Source organism: Dendronephthya gigantea, unplaced genomic scaffold, assembly GCF_004324835.1.
Source record: "Dendronephthya gigantea isolate DGI-Jeju-01 unplaced genomic scaffold, DenGig_1.0 000075F, whole genome shotgun sequence".
Lineage (NCBI taxonomy): Eukaryota > Metazoa > Cnidaria > Anthozoa > Malacalcyonacea > Nephtheidae > Dendronephthya > Dendronephthya gigantea.
The window spans coordinates 713,931-723,022 of NW_021163085.1; the positions used below are offsets into that span (position 1 = coordinate 713,931).

At 37.3% G+C, this 9,092-nt stretch overlaps 1 pseudogene; it reads left to right on the top strand.

The window, feature by feature from the left end:
* The first annotated feature begins 1,548 nt into the window (after nt 1-1,548).
* Nucleotides 1,549-6,349, top strand: LOC114531848 (annotated as a pseudogene).
* Nucleotides 6,350-9,092: the final 2,743 nt, after the last annotated feature.

The following is a 9,092-nucleotide window of genomic DNA, read 5'->3' on the forward strand; positions in this document are numbered from 1 at the left end:
TTAACATTTTTCGTCTTTCGAACACCTTTTTCCCTTACTTTAGAGTCAAAATACACTTGCCAGAGCAATTTGCGTGGCGCGTGGAATGGCGTAGGCAGGGGGACAGCAACATCAAAGGGTTCCGCCGCGAGTTCCATAACTGTATATCATTAAACTGTGATCTGGAGTAAGAACTTAAGACTTCCGTGAGGCCAAAAAGTGAAGCCAAAGATGGCGGATATTGAGGCACTATAGTACGTCAGTTTCAGTCTTCCTATGTGAGCGCGGTCAACTAAATTCGTATTTTTTAACTTTATTTTTTCCTATTTTTGTGTAAAAAATGAGCGGAATTTCAATGAAAGGTATAATATTAATGCTTTGTATTGAGATACTTTATATTTCAATTAAATTAACAAAGAAATAAGCAATATCTTACACGGAAAGCTAAGGAGTGGCGGATTGTTGATGTTTTCGGCTTTTCGCAAATCACAACATTTACTCACAGAATATGCTTCCCAAAAAACATAAATAAAACTTTTCTCAGTTTAATTCATCTATATATAAGGCTTTCATTCATGTAAAAATTAATAGGAAAGAAAATTATGCTGAAAAACGTACGAGTTTGAAATATGACTAATATATGATTATGAAATTTATAAACAAGACTCAAAATGCAAGTATAAAAAAAACTTTAAAAAAGCCCTATGCTAGGAAAGCTGGCCAAAAAATAAAGGACAACTAGTTTTAAAGTGTTTTGAAACCAAAAATGAAACAAGAAACTCAAAACATAAGGTGAAAATATATGAAAATAACTCAAAATTAAACAAATCTGAAATACGTAGTTGAATTTACGGCGAAAAATGCATATTTACTCACTTGTACAGTCGGAAAATGCGGCACCCACATCGGGTAGATGCAGAGAAATAGATTATCAGTAAAATGAATCAATTTTTTCCATTCTTGTGCTCTCAAAATGATGAAAAACACGAAAATCTGACGTACTATAGCGCTTCAATTTCCGCCATCTTTGGCTTCACTTTTTGCACCCAAAGTTCTTACTCCAGATATATGTGGAGCTCACTGATTTGAGCCTTCTCGGCTAAGTGCGTTCGGCGAAAAAATTATTTTTATTTTCGTGAAACTCCATTTCACTTTTTTTTCGCCAAATCACATTTTACTTTTTATTTCGCCAAACTCCATTTTATTTTAGCTTTCGCCAACGTGCTTTTTCGATATGCTTTCGCCAAACGCTGTTTTACTTTCGCTAAACGCTACTTTAGTCTATACTTTAGCCAAACGCTATTTTATTTTCGCCAAACGCTATTTTACTTTCGCCAAACGTTATTTTATTTTCGCCAAACGCTATTTTACTTTCGCCAAACGCTATTATACTTTCGTCAAACGCTATTCTATTTTCGCCAAGCGCTGCTTTACTTTCGCCAAACGTTGTTTTATTTTCGCCAAAGGCTGTTTTTCTTTCGAGGGGTGACCCTCCTCGGCTTCCATAACAATCCGTACGGATCGTGAAATAACTTTACAATCTGTAAAGTAAATTGATGATTCGTACGGATGGTGAAACGACTTTACGATCCGTATAATGAAATTGTCGATCCATCGACAGGTGAGCTTTTGCGGTTCATTTGGCTAAGGTATAGGCCGAAACATTTCGTCAATCCGTATGGATTGTGAAAGCAATTTACAATCGGTAAAGTCAATTGACGATCCGTACCGATGGTACAAGGGCTTTACGATCGGTATAACGAAATTTTTGATCCGTCAACTGGTGAGCCTTTGCCGTTCATTTGGCTAAGGTATAGGCCGAAACATTTCGTCGATCCGTACGGAGCGTACGGATCGTGAAAGCAATTTACAATCTGTAAAGTCAATTGACGATCTGTACGGATGGTAAAACGGCTTTACGATCCCTATAGCGAAATTGTCGATCCGTCAAGTCTTGAGCCTTTGCCGTTGGTTCATTTGGCTAAGGTAGGCCAAAACATTTTGTTGATCCTTATGGACTGTACGGATTGTTAAAGCATGCAATTTACAATCCGTAAAGCAGCTTTACGTTTCGTACGGAAGGTGAAACACCACCCCCGTCGGATAGTTCTACTGCGTGAGGCCAGGCGGTGTGCGCACTGGAACCGCAAAGCATGCTGGTCGAATGTTTTTCAAAATGGCGGCGGGAGACGTGTAATTAAGGTGAGTTTAAAGTTGAAGTTGTGTCTCATTTGAGCAAGTTGTAGGTTTTTATTTAAGACTATTCTTGTGAGAAAACCCTATTGGAACATAAACTGTTCTTTTGGTTGCAATACCTGTGACAAATTAGCGTATAAAGACAAGTGACTAAAACTCACATTTTTGTGTTGAAATTGGATTACAATATTCGTCCAATTATTAAATTTAAAGTATAGAAGATTTTGCTCCAGAAATTGTCTAAGTCACTTATCTAAATGTTACTCTACCTATGGATATAAACGCTCTTGAACGTTCTCTATTGTGTTTTGTGATTTTTCGCGCTTAAAGTAGTTATATTTTTTCTGATTAGCTGCAATATGGCTGCCAAGAGACCCGCAAATGTGGAAGGCAATACTCCTGGAAAACCCGAAAAAAAGCGACCAATCATAAAAGGAACATTGAGGAAAAGCCTATTTTCGGAAGAAAAAGTGACAAACAGTCGTCTTGGTCTGTGGAAGAGACTGTAGCGTTGACACAATACATTTGTTTGTTCTGGGCACATACGAACAAATGGCCAACTATTAGTGATGTAGAATTTTGGAATGCGTGTGCCAACGCAGTTAATATAGCATGCAATTCTACTAGGACAGGTATGTAAATCACATTTATATGATCTGGTCATTCTACCTTTGAGTCTTTCACTCTTTGTTCAATAAATATCAGCAAAATAATCTGGCAGACTGGTACTGTATGTTTAAGAAAACAGTGCTGTATAGACAAATATTAACTAATTAAGTAGTTTTAAGGGAAAGTTATCACAAGTTGAATTTTTTATGCAATTTGATACACTTGACATTTACTGGGTTGAGTTGGTGGACCTAATTTGCAAGTGATTGGGACTAAATTGTATTTAAAATGTTACAGTATTTAAGGATTAAAGCAGCAGACTCCTACCTTGATAAGTAGATTGTTTGGTGTTAGAAATAAGAACATGTAAAGAATTCAGTTGGTTCCATTGCAACCTAATTTATTCATTATTGTTGAATGATAATGGTCATATTGTAACAATCTTAATATTTTGGCTAGGTCCATCTTGCCGAACTAGAGTGACGAAGCATCTCAGCAAGGAGTTTAGCACATTGTCAGAAGCTGAAGATGCATTAAACATTGACTATGTGGTAAATTTGTCCCAACTAGTGGAGGAAAGTAATCCAAGCGCATTCAAAAGCCCACCAAGGAGTAAATCAGAATATTTTGCTGCTACGTCCAGTCAATTTAGGGGATGGAGTGCTTCAAAGGTTGTTTGCTGTTTATAAGTTGAGGCGTTCTTTTATAAAAGGCCTTGGTACGGCAAAGAGGTTGTCACTGATCTTTGATGATGTGAGGCAGGTCTTAGTTGAACTGGAAAGTGATTTAGATTTTCTTAAATCTGGTGTGCAAGCTGCAAATAAAGTATATGCGAAGGCTCTTGAAGGTAAATCATCTGAACAAACTTTGATGGAGTTGTCTTGGAATGTAGTAGGTTTCGAGGAGTTAATGAAGAAGTGCTTTGGATTGCGAGGCGATTTAAATGCTTTTCTCAGAGGTGATGAGTCGGTTGATTTGGTATTGGTCAAGTGTGAGCTGCTCGACTACTTAAAAGGTGTTTTCTCAAAGAAGCGTATTGCGGCAACCCACTTGTTGGTTTTTATGGTAGCTGACAAATTGAGGAATCAAAAACCATATGCCATTCCTGTGCGCTTCATGCCCTACAAGTCATTGACTGATGCTAAATTACGGGAGCTTGAGATAGAACTAGAAAATTCCATGAGAGAAGTTGGAATGACTGTAGTAGGTAATAACAATTACTTTATATTATAACACGGGAGACTCGGGAGTCTTACCATTAATGCAAATGTATACATATGATTAATATCATCTTCCACTGTACTTTGCAGGTTTCACTACTGATGGTGAATTTAATTCATTGAGAACTGGAGGAGTTACACGTCCTGTATCTGTCATCGAACTGATTAAAAATGCAAAGAACGAAGCACATAGAATGACAGTGAAGACAATTACTTCGTTCTTTAAATTAAACAGTGAAGGTATACAGTATGTGTGACAAGACAATCAGTTAAACTGCACTCAATATCACTAATAAGAATGTTGGTCTTATTCTATACAATAACATTTTTATTTGTTCGTTACATGGCACCACTTAATTTTTGCTCAGACAACCAATTAGAGTGTGGTTACGGATATAAAACCAAACCAAAACATTGTTTGAGTTAAAAAATAATAATGGTCTTGTCCGCGGTGGGCAGTGTAGGCCTACAGTGCTTGGCGCTCAATAGTATTATGGAATTTTCCACTCTTTAAACTATTCATGTTTAAATTTCGATTTTTCAGGAAACCCATTATTTCAACATTCAGCTGTACCATTGGAAGAGGTGATGTGGCTCAACGGTTTCATTGAAGAACAAAACATTTCGTTTGAAAAGGCAGTATACCTTTTGAGAAGAAAGATATTTCCGTTTATGCACGATCCGTTTCCATGGGTCGAAGGTATTATATAATTCTAAAGCCTATTGGTAGCTGTTTTTCACTTGAAACATATTGTTGCGTGTTCGTTTGTCACATGTCACAGTCTTCTGCGTCACAGTCTTTTGGGTCACCTTCATTAGTTTTACTCGGCAGCTAAGGAAACAAAAAAGTACGGTATGACAGTCATCACGTTTCCCACACTATTGACTGTTTCCCACACTCTTGACTATTGTACCTTGTCCCTATAAAACCAAAAAGACGCTGTAACCTGGAAAACTTGACTATGCTCGTGCAGGTAAGTAGTCACTGGTTAACATAATATAGGTATAGTTATTTTCTTGTGAAGGAAAATCTGAAACGACTGGAGATGTATTGAAATCAATTATGTCAATATTTCTCTACCGTAAGAGTGTAGTAGATCTGAAACACCATCCAACAGATCCAGCTGATTTTACGAAGTATCTGTACCAACCAGAAAAATATGTTAATGGCGAGCGGATTCACCATAGAGAAGACCACAACCATTTGCTAAAGCGCATTGTGTCCCGTCTTCGCGGAGGCCACATCCCTGGAATTGATTTGCGGCATTTAAGAGATGCCTTGCATGACCCCCAAACTGGGTTGACATACGAGGCACTTACTGGAAAAAACAAACAGTCAGTTCCAGACTGTGAACGCCTTATAAGTCCTGGTGTTATTGCATTTTTGGAGCGAAATGGCCATGATGGAGATGCCATTATTATTAAACGCATTCATAATTGGCACAGAGCGGTCGATGGAAGAGGCCTTTCAGAAACGGAGAGATCGCAGTATTGCAGAGAAATGAAAGAGTAGCTGCTAGATGATTGGATGCCATGGTTTCGTAACCAACCTGACTTCAGTACAATTGATGTTAATCGGTATGTTTCTGCAAGAAGCAAATACTGTAATACTGCCTTTATGCTATATTTAGTCGCTGGAAGAGCGACTATAGGTATAAATAAACCTAGATTGCGCATCTCGGTAATCCAGTAATCAAATTTTGAAGTCACTCGCCGCCAACTTGGTACTCCAAGATTCAGCGTTCTGATTGGCTGAATGCAGTCACTGATCTAATTTAGCAACATCATGCACTTAAACCATAAATCGTAGTGTATGTGCCTGGTTTTAATAGCCCCATTTACTTAACATTCAATACAGCGTATTCTTCTTAAAAAATAACTTCCATCTTAGAAATATTTCCAGCAAAATAAAAGGAATTTGTGGCTTGACCCAGGAGATTGTGATCGGTCTTATTGCGAATCTGGAAAGCAGAGAACTTAGACGTGTGGAATACCAAGCAAGAGATCTCCCACCTGAACACCCAAGAGCTTCAGGAACTGATGATGTGGAAGGAATGATTGGCTTACTGCATGACATGCTCGGTGACATCTTCGACATGAAGCAGTTCCTTGATGCACAGCCAAAGATTTTAAATGAGTTTAACAAAAGGATTGACCCGGACCTACCCTTCTATTATTGGACTGGTTCAAAGGAAAGGTATACCGATTTGGAACTACCATCATTTAACCAACCATCTGGTGATGGCATTAAGGAGAGGCTCGATAAGGTGAAGGTCTCAAGACGAGGAGATCCCGGGGTTTTGGTAGCCAACAGGGCATCCTTAGCAGTTATTATTAAATTATAAAACATTTTAATTTTGGACAAATTCACATGAATTACAGTATTAAAGGATACTCTCCACATAGGTGCTGAACATCATCTGGAAGTTCTGATTGGGGCATATGCAAAGGAACTGTTGTACATGTTTCCATGTCGAAGACAGCTTGGTGTTTAAAGACTGCCTCAACTTTTTTAAATTGCTCCTTGTAAACGTCAGATGCTCCTTTCAGGGTAAGCATTTCCATTATGTCTTGCTTCTGAGTGACAAGTTGAAACGATCTGCATATACCAACACCTTTCAGACTTGGCAAATAGTCACATCCAGCTGCAATACACATTTTTCGCAACTGGTTCATGTTCAATTCTAAGCCTTCTAGAATATCAGCCAGCACTAAAAGATCTCCATCTCCTGCCATTGTAACTTTTACTATTGTCTATAATAAATTATATTTAACAATTATAGTTGCACATTGCTTTTTTGGATTACCCAAAAGCAGTATTTAACCTGAATTAATGGACCTTTAAGCCTTTAACTAATTTTTTTATCTGCACACGTCTGTACAAAAATTTTGCCACAGCTTGAAAGAGCAAAATTAGTAATAATGTGAAGTTTCGTTGCAAAATGTTGTAAAATGTAGATAATATAGTCTTTGGAAGTTTGCCGTTTTTCAGTCATTTTGTATAGGAAAACGGAAAATGATACCCAGTTTCGAAATCTGGGAATTTCTTTCTGTTTTCTGATACAAAATGACTGAAAATTGCAAACTTTGCGAGGCTATATTATCTACATTTTACAACATTTTGCAACGAAGCTTCACAATATTACTCAACGAAGCTTCACAATATTGTTTTGTGATGCTCTTTAAGCTGAGATAAAATTTTTGTCCAGACGTGTGGAGATAAAAAATTTGGTTATTCTTTTAAAAACACTGTCATAAGACATAGTTGCATGGATACTAAAGTAGGGCACGTATGGGTGCATACAGTAGTTGAATGTCAAACTTCTGAGAACAATTCCCTTCCCATTCCAAAGTGTTTTTCAACATTTTGGGCAGTCTCTCACATGGGACACTCTACATTCAGGTGCTACCTGTATCGACATATTATATAATATTCCATATTAAACCTTTGCACAACCATATACAAGGATATCTGAGTCTTCACTAATAGCAAAGTCTGCCAGGCCTTTCAAAACTATGAACGTGATTTGTGCATCTGACTCATAGGGTGAAACCAAATAATCCACTTGTTCGGTTTTACAAATCTACAAGAAAGCCATAAACTATTAAATGCATGACAACACTTTTTTCTGATTCAATAGGTTTATAGCCTACCCTCAGTATTGATGTCAGTGTAAATTTCATGTCATTACACAATTCGAATAATTATTAGTAAATACGTTTGTACTGTAAGTTATAACTTAGTTTTCTTACTTCTATACAAGTAACGATGTCTTCGAAGGAGATGGACACGGCCTGACTACGAATCCTGTTTGCATTCCGATGTTATACTTTGGTCGTCTGCTTTTTTCAAAAGCGTTTCTCTTCGCCTGTTTAGATGCGAGAGATGATTAAATATGAAAAATATTAAACCTCGAGCTAACATTAAAGCAACTTACTCTCTTCTCCTTTCGTTTTCTTTTTCCTTTGCTGGCAAAGATAACCCGTCAAACACAACGACTGGTATAACTCCCGATCCCTTGACTATCTGGAGATACGATCGAAAAATATCACCGCATCTGCAAAGTTCGAAACAAAATGTGAAAACAAATTTAACGAAACACTGAGACCCACTAAAAATATTTTCAATGATATAAAGTAAAGTAAGTACGAGCCTTACCTTTCTCGATTTCCTCGTTGTTTTATCGACACACACAGTGCTTTGTGTATCCAGCAAGATGCGTCAATTGCTGCAGTTTTACCAGAAAATGTTCGAAGATTACAACGCTTTGTGTATTTTTTTACAAACGGCAGCAAACCGGAAATACCCATACATAAATTATTAATGAAAATTAAAACTACACAAACTTTCACAAACAATTCTTTTATGTCGCCTCTCTGGTCGCCTGATCCGATCGCCTGAGGCGTTGTTTACCTTTCGCTGTCTCGAATGCAAATGACTTGATTTTGATTTTGAACCAGCATGCTTTGCGGTTCCAGTGCACACACCGCCTGGCGTGAGGCCAAAATATTTCGTCAATCTGTATCAGTTCGTTCGGTTCGTGACTTAGGTTCCAGTCTTTTCGAGATGCTCGAATTTATAGTTCAACATGGCATCATACATAGGCATAGGGTGATATCTTGTGTGTTTTGTTAAGAACGAGGCATACTATATTGTAGTGATATCTTGTATGTTTTGTTAAGAACAAGGCATGTACTATATTGTGGTGATATGTTGTATGTTTTGTTAAGAACAAAGCATACTATATTGTGGTGATATCTTGTGTGTTTTTTTAAGAACGAGGCATACTATATTGTGGTGATATCTTGTGTGTTTTGTTAAGAACGAAGAATACTATATTGTGGTGATATCTTGTGTGTTTTGTTAACAACGAGGCATACTATATTGTAGTGATATCTTGTATGTTATGTTAAGAACGAAGTATATTATATTGTAGTGATATCTTGAATGTTTTGTTAAGAACGAAGCATACTATATTGTGGTGATATCTTGCGTGTTTTGTTAAGAACGAGGCATACTATATTGTGGCGATATCTTGTGTGTTTTGTTAAGAGCGAGGCATACTATATTGTAGTAATATCTTGTAT